Raw genomic sequence first — 16,162 nt, forward strand, 5'->3', positions numbered from 1 at the left:
TGTCTCTGTCTCCCTCCCTCCTCCCCTCCCTCCCTCCCTCTTCTCTGTGATGGCTGTCTCAACATGTAAGCTCTCAGCTGCTGCTCCTGCCTGCCTCCTGCCATGCTCCCCCCCTATGATGGTCATGGGTCATGGACTCACCCTCTGAAATTGTAAGCAAACCTCCAATTAAATGCTTCCTTTTATGAATCGCCTTGGTCCTGGTGTCTCTCCTCAGCCACAGTAGAGTAACTAGGATATCTTCTACCCTATGAAATAGGGCAAGTACTGCTAATAATCGCGTGAATTTGAAAAGGCCAAGAATTTCCAAGACTAACAAGAAGACAAATTAGGTAAGAGGAGACAACTGAGGCAAAAGCCTAGAAGTCACCCTGCACATTATGAGCCCTGCTTTCTGATGAGGACAACCATCAACCCATTTCCCAGAGCAATCTGTCTATGCTTCTAATCCCAGTTACCCCAGATACTTGGTTCCACATCGCTGAGTCAATCAACTGAAGATGAAAGGTATGTTCTAGTTTTTGTCTGTATTGAGCACATACAGATCTTTAGTTCTTGTTATATAATTCCCCAGTCAGTGAAGCATATTGACTTATGTTGTTTGTGCATCATGTCAAGCATTACAAGCCATTTAAGGATAACTCAACTTCTTATAGGGGAGGACATGCGTAATTATACACACGTTGTAATCTAAGGTACTTTTGGTCCTCTGCTTCATATCCATGGGGGACAGGAGGATGACCACAGGGAGTGGTCATAGGACCATTGTCCTACAAATACCTGGGGACAATTATTTCCAACCCCACACTTTACACTCCATGTTCAATTGATTTGTATTAGAAATTCCTGGTCACGAATTGACAACGCATGGAAGCTCTCCAGGGCGGAAAGTGAAAGGAGGAATTTCCCACATGTTGTTTTCAAACGTTTAGGAGTCTATGTGAGAAAAGATGAAACTGATTTTTCCATACACACTGTACACAAATTAACAACAGCTCAATGTAGACTTTCCTGTGAAAGCAAAACAAAGTGTTCAGAAGGTGTCAGAAGACCAAGTACAAGTTTTTTGGTTTGGTTTTTTTTTTTTTTTTTTTTTTGGTTTTTTTTTTTTTTTTTGGTTTTTTTGGGTTTTTTTTTTTTATCAGTTCTTGAAAAAAGTGATTTCTGAGCAGAACATACATACAACATGTAAGTGTTTTATTTGATTTAGGCATTTTGAAAGGTACTAACATGCTTGTTTTAAATTTATATATATTAGTGTCTTACCTGCAGGCATGGCTTACCTATTGGCCAGGGAGGGTGGGAAGGTGTCAGTTGGGAAACTGGAGTGAAGGACTGTGGTAAGCTGCTGTGTGTGTACTGAATCCAGGTCTTCTGCGAGAACACCAGGTATGGTGGCTGGAGGTTATTTAGAGTACTTGTTGCCCTTGTACGAAACCTGTGTTTGATTCCCAGCATCCACGTGGTGGCTCACAACCATCTATCTATGACTCCAGTACTCTCTTGCAGTTTCTGAAAGCATCATACATGCATGTACTGTAAACACACACACACACACACACACACACACACACACACACACACACACACACACACACCCCGCAAGTGCTCTTAACTGCTAAGCCATCTCTCCAGTCCTAAGCATTTGGAGTCGCCATACCTTTCTCCTTTCTTCTATCTGTATTTTCTTTCCTTGTTAGCTTCCTATCTCTTTGCTCACTAAACATTCAGACTCCAGTCGCACTCCCACTCAAGCATCCCAAGCAGCTACATTTACAGGTGTACACAACTACATTCAGCTTCATTTACATATTTTAATACTTTATTAGATAAATTAGATTTAGCCAACTTAACAGTAAGACTTCAGTGTTGCAAAATGCACATTTTGAGTTAAATAGCAAGTCTGATTATTTGCATGGGCCACAGCCCCATAGAGAGACACCAGTTCAGTAGTCCTTCCAGGGGCTCTCTATAAACAGTCAACATCAAGAGCAAACCCTGGTCTTCTGGGACTAGGAATCTAGCTCAGTGGTTGAGCTTGGGCTTCACACACACAGACCCTGGATTTAATATCCGGCACTGAAATCAACACATTAAATGAATGAGTGGGTAAGAATGAGTAAGATTGAATGTGAATGAATGTGAGTGTGAGTATGAGCGAGTGATAGTGAGAGTGAATATGAGCGAGAGTGAGAGATAGTGAGAGTGAGTGTAAGAATGAATGAGTGGGAGTGAATATGAAAGTGAATGTGAGAGTAAGTGTGAATGAGTGTGAGTGTATGAGTGAGAGTGAGTGTACGAAGGAGTGAGTGTGAGTACATGTGAGTGAGAATGAGTGAATGAGTGAGTATGAGAGTGTGGATGAGAATGAATGAGTGGGACTGAGTGAGAGTGAATATGAGAATGAATGTGAGAGTGAAAGTGTGAATGAGTGTGAGTGTGAGTGAGAGTGAGTGTGAGTGAGCCTGAGTGTGAGTGAATAAAGACAATGCAGGATTCAGGAAGGACCCTCAGAGAAGCTGATAGCTCAGAGACATGTGGAGATTATGAAGTGTGGGAACTGTCGAGCCCTAACACGATGGTTGTGGGTGGCAACGTTACTTCAACACCAGGGAAATGAACACAGAGGTGTGTGGAGAGGGAATACAGTGCAGGGAGCAGCCCCAAGGGGATCCTACAGCGTGCTGTCTTACATACTTCATTAAATTGTGTTATTTTCTAGGGCACAGGAGAGCTGTGTATCGCAAGAGCAAGCGGATGTTACTGGATGGGGTTTTCGAAGTGCGCTTGCGCCAGCCCTTCCTTCATGCTGTGGACTGTTACGCCAGATCCTATTGAGACTTCAACTCCACAGAGAAAATGGTTTCCCTGTATTTTAAAAATGCAAGTAATGTTGTGCAATATTTTTACAGTTAGCTTTAAAAAATGTAAATGCACCACGGATTTCAGTGTTCGGTGTAAAGTATCATGTTAGTTAAAATACTTAAGACATTAAGTAAGAGTCTCCTCCCCTCACATTTAATAAACCAATGCTTCTTCTTTTGCTTCTCTTAGTGCATTGAGCCAATCTTGCTATATATCCTGGACTTTTTACAATCCTCCTGCCTCAAACGTCTGTGAGCTCTGTTTCACAATACTCCACTGTGCTCAGCCACCCGTATGTTTCCTATCAAGACAATGCAGTAAATAGTAAGAGTTGCCTGACTTCGCACAACATGCCTATATACATTAGGATTTCTGTATTTTTTCCTAATTCTATAACTGCCTCTCTCTCTCTCTCTCCCCGCCCCACCCCCTCTCTCTGTGTGTATTACATGTATGGGTGGAAGCCAGAGGACAAATTTGGGTATCATTCTCCAGGAACCAGCAACCTTTTAAAAATATAGTGTCTTTCACCAGCCCAGAACTGGCCAAGTGAGTTATGCTAACTAAGCCAGCAAGCCCCAGGGATCTGCCTGTCTCTGCCTCCCGACAGATGGGATTACAAGTGTAAAACACCATGCCTGGAATTTCTTAATATAGGTTCTGTGCATCAAACTCAAGTCCTTGTGGAACAAGAAAAATACTTTACCAACTGAGCTGTGTTCCCAGGCTCCACTAATTGCTTTTGTGTATAGTTATTAAAAGAACTCTCTAGAAACTTAACTTGTTTAACTGATCCCTTTGGCTCATAGCAATTCCAATATGAGGGCTGGTATCGTTACATCTTCAATATTGTATGCCAACATTCACAGAGATTTCTCACCTTGAAAAAAAAGACCTGAAATTTAAGGAGCATGTACCATCAAGGCGCAAGACCAGAAGTGGGGTGGGAATAGTGTGTGTGTTCAGAGACATATATGGTTATGCCCTTACTTACATCTGTCATAATGGGACCCACTGTTTTGTGCAATCAATTTACACTAATTTAAAAAAAGAAATTTGATCTTATTTAGCTCTTCTGGCCCTTGTCTTCCCTTTTCTCTTGGATGTTATGAAACATTTGTCCTAGATACAGGCAATCTTGCTTCCAGTTACACAGGAAACCATTGTCTTCCTGAGCGGTTCAACCACAGCTTTGTTGTGATGGGAAATCAAACCCTTAGGAAGCTCTCTTTGTCAGTTAACTTTCTAAAAAATAAAATAAAATAAAATAGTCAGCATCATGTGACAATTCCCAATGAAAAAAAGCAAAGTGATTGTTTATACTGTTAAAAATCCTACCAACCCAGTAAGAAGTCACCCTCCCCACCCTCCCTACATACCTTCCACCCTCCCTACATACCTCGACCCCTCCTGCCTTTGAATTTTAACTTTCACTTTTGACAACAGAATGTCCTAGTCTTCCATGGGTGGGGGGGCAGATTTTGCTTCATCTTGATTAAGAATATTGGCAAAGATTCAAAAGGGAAGATCTACTTCATATGATATAATACTTACATACTAGAATATTTTTAAGTTTAATAGACACTTGCTTAACCCTCTTATCCAGCTGATGAGCTGGTTATAACATGTCCTCATTGTCTGGATGTTGAAACCGATCAATAGATGTTACACAAGTTGTCAACGGTCTCAAGAGCCAGCATTCAGCCCAGAGAACCTGCTCATTCATGCATGCACTGACCCTGTCTTGCACAAAGCCTCACACAGGGAAGGGGGGGTGGGAGGGAGGGAGGGAGGGAGGGAGGAAGGGACCCTTCCAAACATGTCAGGACAACAGCTAGGTGACTAAGCTTTGCTGCAGATCTTGGCGGTCACTGTTCAGATCCATTTGTCAATGTTTCTGATTCCTGGAATCTGTTAGCAGCTGGAGACAAGGAGGAACAGAGCAGACTTTCCCACCATAGAATAGTTTAACAAGGAAAAGACAGGATGAGGACTCCAAGCATAAAAGCCAGGCTCTGTGGAACACAGATTCAAGAAGAAAGGAGATGGTCAGTCATTGAACAGATCCTACAGCCAAGCAAATGAAGACTATGGCCCAATTCTTCCTTCAAATCCAACAAGCTACAGACTTCACGGGCCTGGGAATGCATAGGACTCACTGGTCAAATGTTGGTGATCTAACCAGGATAATATAAGGCGATTTGGCATAATCTGGTGGTATAGGGAGCGAAGGAAGGCTTGAGTGAGTAAAATCCTAAGGAGATATGTATTTTTATCAAGACCAAGGCTTTGTTGAGGACGGCAGAGGCCTGCCAGACACATGGCCAATTGACAAAGCTATTATCCATATGGGCCAGGCTGGGCACAGCTGTGTCAAGGACGCCCAAGGCCTCAGACACATGGGAAATGGGGAAAGCTGGTTCGCATATGAGCCAGGCTCAAGAGAAACTGCAAGGCTTTTCTCCAGAGTTCTGGTATGATTGTTTAGGAAGACTGTGTACACAGTGTGTACAAAGTCTAGCAACTGTATTTCCTCCTCCCCGGTGTGTACAAAAACTAGCAACTGTATCTACTTGCTCCCCAATGTTTATAGACTGACACTGCTCACCCAGACTTCTTACTCCAGAGCTAACTAGCCCCTCCTCCTGTACCTACTTAATAAACAGTCTTTGGTTTCAAGTTGCAGAGAACTCCAACAGGATCCAAGCTTCACCTTCTATGAGTCATGTCCTCTTGCCACTCTAGCCAGAGTTCTGGGACCCAAGCAAGTAGGGTGGTGGCAATGTAGGGTCATTGTACTAAGAAAATAAAAAAATAAAATAAAATAAACCTACAATCACAGTGCAATTCTAAAAACACGAGACAGTGTTCCAGTCAGTGAAACAGATGAGCAGTTCTCAGGGCGGTGGAAGTTATGTTTACAGACAGAATGGGCGAGCTGGGTGCGTTGGTTCTTCAGAAAAGTATCCACCCTGATCCATTCATGGCACAGTCATTCTTATTCAGAGATTTACAGCCTAATATTGAAGATTGCCAAGGGGTTATTACTGAAGGCTATCTCTTTGACAACCAACTATGTTGCCTGGCAACGATTTCCTTGTTGATTTCATATCTCTTCTTATCATTGTTTCTGTAGCTTCTGCAAATCTATCCCTATTCTGTTCCCTCCCACATGAAATAAAGTTCCTTTATATTCTTGGCTTGCCAGGCAGCAGGAGAAAATGATGGATTCATCAGGCTTAATTGTGACATAAAAAGCTGGATGCTTCGCGATTATTTCAGCCCCAACTTCGATTTGAGTTTAAGGCATTACTTGAAACTATTGACTATTAAAGCACCACCCGCAAATCCTGTGACAGCAATCGCAGTCAGGGTGGAAAATAGGATGTGAAATTTCATGGTTTAGCTTCAGGTACTGGGAGGGTTTTGTCACAACTGGACTACAGGGCAGGGTTGGGGTGGAGTAAGGGGTCTGATCTTTGAAAAACATAAAGCAGGAAGGTATGGATCCTTTTTCTAACGGTCAACATGCTGAAAGAATTAGGTAGGACAGTTGAAATTTGAGGGATGTATTGTGACAGAAGTCAGGTTCACTTAAGCCATGAGGAATTCTGTTTTAGTGTGTGTGTGTGTGTGTGTGTGTGTGTGTGTGTGTGTAGTTTGAGTGCATGTTTATATGTGGTATGTGTGCAGGTACATGTATGTGGTGGCCCAAAGTGTCTTCCTTGATTACTATACCATATATACCAAAGCAGACTCTTCTCCCTAAACCAGCATCACGCCATTTCAGCTAGTCTAGCTAGTCAGTTCACTTCAGGGATCATCTGTAAGGATTACTAGTGGCTGCCACCCCTGCCCAGCTTTTACATACATTCTTGGGCTCTGAACATTTGCCTGAAGACTTGCCTGGCAAGGACTTTACCCTCTGAGCTATTTCCTCACCCCCTCCCCACCCCGGCTCCTGAAGTCATTTCCATATTAGTATGTATGTATAATATACATAGTATACACTCCAATTGCAGGCTGTGGAGCCTTTACGGGGTAGTTCCAGTGGCGGAAGTCATGATGGGCAAAGTACTGTCCAGCCCCCAGCTCCTGTGGAGCGTCTGCTGTTCTTCTAGGACAGCCCCCACTACATTTACTTGCTAAACAGTAAGCTGCTTTGCCACAGCCTCCCTGTCATGATGGTTCTCCCAAAACCTTACTCCCTTACAGTTCTTCAGTCATAGCAACACGAAAGTAACCAACATGGGCCTCTTTAAGATGGCAATGCTTTCCATGAAAATAATAATCTTTAGTTACCATTTACTTCGTAGTAATGATCTGCCACTTCTGTTTTTGTGAGGGTGAAGAATACGAGTCCAATACTTGACAGAAGAGGGGTCCTGAGGGCTCTGGGCTCAGGAGAAAATGACCAGGTAATGCCTGACTCAGACAGCCTTGTACTATGACTTAGATATCTAAGATCAAGTCCACAGATACCGAACAATCACAGACTTACTTTCCCCCTCTTCTTCATCAGCATGCTACTTTCATCATCCAAAGATCTGTCAGTATGTGTCTTCCTAGTGGAATTATTAAATCTCTGCACATAAGAGGTTCAAAATACACTGGGACAAAACTGGTAAAAAGGAAAGGAGAAGTTGTCAAATCCACTATTATAGTTAGAGACCACGGCACATGTGTCTGAGGAGACAGGACTCTAGAAACAAACTAGCTTTGTAAGGAGGATGCCTGAGTTGGGTGGTTAACTGCAGGATAGTTCTTTAGGGGACCTTGGACCAATCTAGTCCCTTACCTACTTATTCTCAAAGACAAATGTTCTCAAGGAGGTTAGGAATACAATAGCTTGAGAAAGTGGACTCTCTTCTAGGAACCCACTGTCTTTCCGTGCGTTAGTTCAGCTTGTCAATTAGCCTTGGGAAAATAAAGTCCAGGAGAGCATGCTTTCTGGGCTCTATCAGTGGTAGGGAACCCATCTACTCTGTTAAGCATTCCTGAGCCTTAAGGCTCAGTTCCCAGGGCACCCTGTGCTTCCGGTCTCTTGCTGCCTGCCTGTGAGTCTGTTGTATCTTACAGGATGCAGGGAAGTTGATATCAGTAAGATGGCTCCACAAAACCTTCCTAGACCAGTTTCCAACAAAGATGTAGACACTAAGAGAACTAACTGAATAACATAGGAGTTTGATTAAGTACATAGAGCAGAGGGGTCAACTTTGTTACTCACATGTTCTGAAAGTGTCCTTGTCTTGTTATAGGTTCTGTATCTACAATTCGCTTTTTAAAAATCTGCTATTCCTGTGCTTGCAGACACAGTATGAAACAATTAATTCAATGAGGGCTTGGCATTCTTAAGCCTGCTTTAATGGAAAAAGTCATGATCGAATGCATCATCTATCCAACTGTAATTCTGATCTTTTTATCTCCACCGTGGTCAAGTTGCTGTCACACAGCAGGAATTAGATTAAGTGACTCAGATGTTCCTTTCCTGCCCTACGATGATATGTCCTGTGGCTGAATCAGAGATTGTCACCCAGCTCCACGCATTCAAGTTTTAAAACACAGGGAAAACAGTCCCCAGGAGGAAGTCACGGAATTAATGTTTAACACAACTGGTTTTGCAGGTGTCGGAACAGCTGTACCTGGACAGGTCCAACAACTGGTTTTGCAGGTGTCAGAATAGCTGCACCTGGACAGGTCCTAGCACAGCAAAGCAATGCCAGCCACTTCAATAATACTCAGAGCCAGAGAGAACTCTTTCACTATAACCAGGAAGGAGACTGTGACACTTTCTCTGTATCCTGGCACTGCCAGTTAGTGCATGTTACATATGACAGTGCTGCCGTAGATTGTAATGGAGCGCCCACATTCCCATGGCCTAGCTCCGTTATGCACAGTTCCTCACTAGCGACACCCAAGAAATACTGCACTGTCTAGGGTGCCAATTACACTGCTTGCTTAGTGGTAGGACATGTTTGTTTTGAGGCAGGATCTGACAAATTGAAGGAGTCCATTTCCAACCAACAGCAAAGAGTATGGTATAATACCAGCATTGTGGTAGGTTTTTAAAATCATCATCAGAAATAATACGGACAGAGATGTGGCACACACTGGCAATCCCAGCATTCCAAAGGCTGAGGTGAGGCACCCAGCGCTGCAAGCTGAGACCCTGTACATCTCAGTTCTCAGTGATGAGATTCCATTGCAATTAAGTTCCTACAGATGAAGAAGAGGGAAAGCAAAGATGATAACCTTCACCATGAAATGACGCAGCTAGGATTTGAATTCCAGCAGACCCACTCTAGGTTCATGTTTCTCACTGTGCTGGGCTATTGATAGAACCCTGGTGAAGGGGGCAGAGAGCAAAGGTTGGCAGGTGGAGTGTGCAAAAGGCTCTTCGTTCCTCTTATAAGGTCCAGTTCCTAGGCTGTCCATCCTGTCACAGCCTATGTGGGTGGCACAGCTGGAGATGCATAGGACATGAACAGTGCGCTCCCTGGTGGCTGATTGCAGCAGCTGAACAGGTGGTGTAAGTTTCCAATCTTCACATGCACACATACATTTGAAAAATACCTAGTGTTGGGGGCTGGGCTGGTGCTGCTATGTATTCAAATGCTAAATACTGGCCCTCAAGACCTGGTTGCTCTTGACAAACAGATCCTCACATACACCAAGTGATGCTACCTATGTTAACTTTGCTCTCCAATTTAAAGCTATTGGTTAAATAAATGTGGCTACAGCCAATTACTGGGGAGAATAGAGGTAGGCAGGGTTTCAGTTACTGGGCTGGGGGTCACAAGTAGGGACCATCAGGGACAGAGAGGAGAGTAAAGGAGGCAGACAGAACAGGAGATGCGATGGTCCAGGAGAACATGCCCAAGTGAAATGCCGCACCTCACCCCCAGGATAGACTGCTGAAGAAGTAACTTGGGCAAGACTCAAACAGCAAGGACCATGGGGAGAATCCCTGAGAAGCAGCCAGTCTAGCTTTAGAAAATAGATTAGTAATTGCATTAAGAGCTTATTAAATAAATCCATAGAATTCTTCCTCAGTTATTGGGGGCCTGGTCAGGTCATCAATAACTAATAGAGTTTATTAAACTCCATTTACTGGGTTGTAACCTAGAGGACATATACTGAACTACTCACAGTAGTTACCACTGAGGAAAATTAATTTTTCTCCCCCTTTTTTTGCATAATTATTGGAGTGATCAAACACTGCTTTTGCAACCAGACAAATCGGTTCTATTTTAAAGAGATTATTTTATCTGTCATGTTGATCACAAACACGAAGACAACCTTGGCCTGCACTGGTCACTGAGGTAGGTAGACTGGACGGAGAAGCAGCTTCAGGAAGTTTGCTCCAGCCTTAGCCTGACCCCTGCTGGAGAGAGGCCTTGAGGACTAGCTTGATTTTCTGACATCTACATAGACGCCAGGGAAATGTTATCCATTCATTTTATTATTTAGCAAATATGTACTTTCCAATTCTACATGCTAAGCATGAGAGAAATACAAGAACAAATCAAAGGTGGGGCTCATTCAGGAATTATGTAAGTTTTCTGTTTCTAGCATGCTTTTTATCCTGTCCTCCTTAGTGACAAGTTCAGTTTTGGCTGCCATTGAGGGTGTCTCTCTGGGTGTGTGTGCAGCTTGTACCAACTTGAATGTGTTGTTTACATCTGGCCATTTTACTGTTCAGATATTTTCTCTAGTGCCTGAGGTATGCAGGAATAGCCTTCTCTAAGACAGTACTTGGACTCGGACACAAAACCTGCCTGTACAGAGCTGGTCTGCCAGGAGCTCTCTCCCTCCTGAGCCCACAGCCCACCGATGGGACCCCACTTTCTCCATTGACTGTACAAAGGGCTCAGGAGCTACAGGGTGACCTGGGTTGGGACCCTTCTGGTATCCATCTGGTCCAGAGCTAGAGTTGTTCCACAGCTCTCCACACAAAACCTGCTGGCAGAGAGCTGGTCTGCCAGCAGTGCTCTCACTCCAGAGATCACAGGCTCACAGGCCCACACAGGAAGGACAAGCTCCAGTCATAGACAGCAAGACCAACTAACATCAGAGATAACCAGATGGCGAGAGGCAAGCACAAGAACCTAAGCAACAGAAACCAAGACTACTTGGCATCATCAGAATCCAGTTCTCCTACTAAAGCAAATACTGGATATCTCAACACACCTGAAAACCAAGATCTGCATTTAAAATCACATATCATGATGATGATAGATGACTTTAAGACAGACATAAATAATTCCCTTAAAGAAATACAGGAGAACACAGGTAAACAAGTAGAAGCCCTTAAAGAGGAAACAACAACAACAACAACAACAACAACAAAAGTCCCTTAAAGAATTACAGGAAGTCACAACCAAACAGGTGAAGAAATTAAACAAAACCATCCAGGATCTAAAAATGGAAATAGAAAAAATAAAGAAATCAGAGAGGGAGAAAACTCTAAAGATAGAAAACCTAGAAAGAGATCAAGAGTCATGGACACAAGCATTACCAATAGACTACAAGAGATTGAAGAGAGACTCTCAGGGGCAGAAGACACCATAGAAAACATTGACATAAACGCAAAAAGAAAAAGCTCCTAACCCAAAACTTCAAGGAAATCCAGGAAACAATGAGAAGACCAAACCTAAGAATAATAAGTATAGAAGAGAGCAAAGATTCCCAACTTAAAGGGCCAGTAAATATCTTCAACAAAATTATAGAAGAAAACTTCCCCAACATAAAGAAAGAGATACTCATGGATGTACAAGAAGCCTACAGAACTCCAAATAGATTAGACAAGAAAAGGAACCCCCCCCCCCATCACATAATAGTCAAAACACCAAATACACAAAACAAAGAAAGAATATTAGAAGCAGTAAGGGAAAAAGGTCAAGACATATAAAGACAGACCTATCAGAATTACACCAGATTTCTCAACAGAGATTATGAAAGCTAGAAGTTCCTGGACAGATGTCATACAAACCCTAAGAGAACACAAATGCCAGCCCAGGCTACTATATCCAGCAAAATTCTCAATTACCATAGATGGAGAAATCAAGATATTCCATGAAAAACCAAATTTGCACAATATCTATCTACATATCTAGCCCTACAAAGGATAATAGATGGAAAACTCCAACAGGAAGAGGGAAACAACACCCTAGAAAAAGCAAGAAATCTTCTTGCAACAAACCCAAAAGAAGACAATCACACAAACATATTTCCACCTCTAACAACAAAATAACAGGAAACAACCATTACTCCTTAATATCTCTTAACAACAATGGACTCAATTCTCCAATAAAAAGACGTAGACTAACAGACTGGATACATAAACAGGACCCAGCATTTTGCTGCATACAAGAAACACACCACAGTGACAAAGATAGACACTACCTCAGAGTAAAAGGCTGGGAAAAAAATTTCCCAGCAAATGGTCCTAAGAAACAAGCTGAAGTAGTCATTCTAATATCAAATAAAATCGACTTTCAACCTAAAGTTATCAAAAAAGGTAAAGAAGGACAATTCATACTCATCACAGGAAAAATCTACCAAGATGCACTCTCAATTCTGAATGTCTATTCTCTAAGTGTAAGGGCACCTACATTCATAAAAGAAACCTTACTAAAGCTCAAATCACACACTGTACCTCACATAATAATAATGTGAAACTCCATACCCCACTCTCATCAAGGGACAGATCATGGAAACAGAAACTAAACAAAGACACAGTGAAACTAACAGAAGTTATAAACCAAATGGATTTAACAGACATCTATAGAGCATTTTTTCCTAAAACAAAATATACCTTCTTCTCAGCACTTCATGGTACCTTCTCCAAAAATGACCATATAATCAGTTACAAAACAGGCCTCAACAGATACAAAGAGATTGGAATAATCCTATACATTCTATCAGATCACCATGGACTAAGTCTGGTCTTCAAAAACAACAGAAAGTCCACATACACATGGAAGCTGAACAACACTCTACTCAATGACAACTTGGTCAAACAAGAAATACTGAGAGAAATTAAAGACTTTTTAGAATTTAATGAAAATGAAGGCACAACACACCCAAACCTATGGTTTACAATGAAAGCAGTGCTAAGAGGAAAACTCATAGCTCTCCAAGTGCCTCCAGGAAGAAATTGGAGAACATACACTAGCAGCTTGACCTAAAAGCTCTAGAATAAAAAGAAGCAAATACACCCAAGAGGAGTAGACAGCAGAAAATAATCAAACTCAGAGATAACCAAATAGAACTATATAAAGAATCAACAAAACCAGAACTGGTTCTTTGAGAAAATCAACAAGATAGATAAACCCTTAGCCAGACTAACTAGAGGGCACAGAGAGAGTATCCAAATTAACAAAATCAGAAAAGGGAAACATAAAGAAACTGGGGAAATTCAAAAAATTATCAGATCCTACTACAAAAGCCTATATTCAACAAACCTGGAAAATCTGGAGGAAATGAACAATTTTCTAGACAGATACCAGGCACCAAAGTTAAATCAGGATCAGATAAACCATCTAAATAGTCCCATAACCCCTAAAGAAATAGAAGCAGTCATTGAAAGTCTCCAACCAAAAAAACCCCAGGACAAGATGTGTTTAGGGCAGAATTCTATCAGACCTTCAAAGAAGACTTAACACCAACACTCTTCAAACTATTTCACTAAATAGAAACAGAAGGAACACTAACCAATTCGTTCTTTGAAGCCACAATTATGCTTATACCTAAACCACACAAAGACCCTACAAAGAAAGAGAACTTCAGACCAATTACTCTCATGAATATTGATGCAAAAATACTCAAAGTTCTCAAAAACTGAATCTAAGAACATATCAAAATGATCATGCACCAAGACCATGTAGGCTTCATCCCAGCAATGCAAGGATGGTTCAATAAATGGAAATCCATCAATGTAATCCAGTATATAAATAAACTCAAGGAAAGCAAATCACATGATCATCTCATTAGATACTGAGAAAGCATTTGACAAATTCAACACCCCTTCAATGATAAAAGTCTTGGAAAGATCAGAATTCAAGGCCCATGCCTAAACAAAGTAAAAGTAACATACAGCAAACCAACCTAAATGGAGAAACTTAAAACCATCCCTAGACAAGGCTGCCCACTCCCTCCCTATCTCTTCAGTATAGTACTTCAAGTCTTAGCCAGAGCAATTAGACAAAAAAAGGATGTGGAAGTGATACAAATTGTAAAGAAGTCAAAATATCACTATTTGCAGATGATATGATTGCATACTTAAGTGACTCCAAAAATTCCACCAAAGAACTCCTATAGCTGATAGACAGTTTCAGCAAAGTGGCTGGATATAAAATTAACTCAAACAAAGCAATAGCCTTCTTCTACTCAAAGGATAAACAGGCTAAGAAAGAAATTAGGGAAATGACACCCTTCACAATAGTCCCAAATAACATAAAATACCTGGTGTGACTCTAACCAAGCAAGTGAAATAAATATCTATATGACAAGAACAGCAAGTTTCTGAAGAAAGAAATTGAAGATCTCAGAAGATGGAAAGACCTCCCATGCTCATGGATTGGCAAGATTTTAATATTGTAAAAAAGGCCATCTTGTCAAAAGCAATCTACAGATTGAATGCAATCCCCATAAAATTCCAACTCAATTCTTCATAAAATTAAAAAGAGCAATTTGCAAATTTATTTGGAAAAGCACAAAATCCAAGAATAGCAAAAACTATTCTCAACTTTATTGTTGAACTTCTGGGGGAATCACCATCCCTGATCTTAAGCACTATTTCTGGGGGAATCACCATCCCTGATCTCAAGCAGTATTACAGAGCAATAGTGATAAAAACTATATGGTATTGGTACAGACACAAGCAGGTAAATCAATGGAATAGAACTGAAGACCCAGAAATGAGGTCACTTAATCTTTGACAAAGGAGCTAAAACCATCCAAGGGAAAAAGACAGTGTTTTCAACAAATAGTGCTGGTTCAACTGTAGGTCAGCATTTATCAGAATGCAAATCTATCCATTCTTATCTCCTTGTACAAAGTTCAAGTCAAAGTGGATCAAAGACCTCCACATAAAACCAGATACACTGAAACTAGTAGAAGAAAAAGTGGGGAAGAGCCTCGAACACATAGGCACAGGGGAAACTTTCCTGAACAGAACACCAATGGCTTATGCTCTAAGATCAAGAATGGATAAATGGGACCTCATAAAACTGCAAAGGACACTGTCAATAGGACAAAACGGCAACCAACAGATTGGGAAAAGATCTTTACCAATCCTACATCCCATAGAGGGCTAATATCTAATATATACAAAGAACTCAAGAAGTTAGACTCCAGAGAATCAAATAATGCTATTAAAAATGAGATACAGAGCTAAACAATTCTGAACTAAGGAATACCAAATGGCTGAGAAGCACCTAAATAAATGTTCCAACATCCTTAGTCATCAAGGAAATGCAAATCAAAACCACCCTGAGATTCCACCTCACACCAGTCAGAATGGCTAAAATAAAAAAACTCAGGTGACAGAAAATGCTGGCCATGATGTGAAGAAAGAGGAACACTCCTCCATTGTTGGTGGGATTGCAAACTGATACAATAACTCTGATAACTGATAACTCTGGAAATCAGTCTGGCGGTTCCTCAGAAAATTGGACATAGTACTACCTGAGGACCCAGCTATACCACTCCTGGACATATATCCAAAAGATATTCCAATATATATAAGAAGGACATATGTTCCACTATGTTCATAGCAGCATTATTTATAATAGCCAGAAGATGAAAAAACCCTGATGTCCTTCAACAGAGGAATAGATACAGAAAATGTGGTACATTTACACAGTGGAGTACTACTTGAGATGTAACTGAGAAGAACTAGCATCTAGTCCAAAGGCAGCAAGTCAAGTGATGATGGCATAGCTTCAGGAAACAAAAAGTAAAGCAAGAAACTGGGTTTACAAACAGGGTTACATGTAAATAAGGCCTACTGGTCTTGGCTGGTATGTGCTAGGAATGCTAGTCTCTCACAGGCCACATAGAGCTACATAGTGTAGTCCTTTAAAACTAAAATGAGTGGGGTGTAGTGGCATACTCCTGTATAATCCCAGCACCAAAGAGATGAGGGGAAAGGACAAGTTAAGGGCAGTCTGGGCTACATAGTGAGATCCTCCAAAGGAGGGAGCAAAACTAATTTTCAGAAAAATTCCCTACCTTCCCAATCTTCTCACCTATGGTGTTTGCACATTCTCTGTATCCAGTTCTTGAAACAAAA

The sequence above is a fragment of the Rattus norvegicus genome, chromosome 17 (assembly GCF_036323735.1).
Source record: "Rattus norvegicus strain BN/NHsdMcwi chromosome 17, GRCr8, whole genome shotgun sequence".
NCBI classification, from domain to species: Eukaryota; Metazoa; Chordata; class Mammalia; order Rodentia; family Muridae; genus Rattus; species Rattus norvegicus.